Source organism: Eimeria mitis, genomic scaffold (assembly GCF_000499745.2).
Source record: "Eimeria mitis Houghton genomic scaffold, Emh_scaff4561, whole genome shotgun sequence".
Classification (NCBI taxonomy): Eukaryota; Apicomplexa; class Conoidasida; order Eucoccidiorida; family Eimeriidae; genus Eimeria; species Eimeria mitis.
In genome coordinates, this window is record NW_013572874.1 from 1 (window position 1) to 394 (window position 394).

Consider the following 394-nt stretch of genomic DNA (forward strand, 5'->3'; position numbering starts at 1 on the left):
TATATATATATATATATATATATATATATATGCACGTACTGGTGCATGGACTTCTACTTGCAAGGCGATTCTGCATCAAGCACCTCTTGTCCATAGCCCTCTTCTGACATCTCTGCATGCTCTTCGCAGCTGCTTCCCAGCGTACATTTTGTCTCATCTCGTCCCCCTGCGGACTTCCTCTCACTCTGCTCCGCTAACGGCGGCTGGTATACCTCTGGCTCCTCAGGCCCTGCCTTAGGTATATTCCTCACAAAAATCAACTTCCTTCCCTACTCGGGGGAGATTGGAATGGCAGTAACTCATCTGTGGACTGCGGGCATCACCCCTTTACCACGATTCAACTGTCTAGTGCTTTCGTCTCCCCTAACGCCTAGGCTCTCCCGTTTAAACGCTC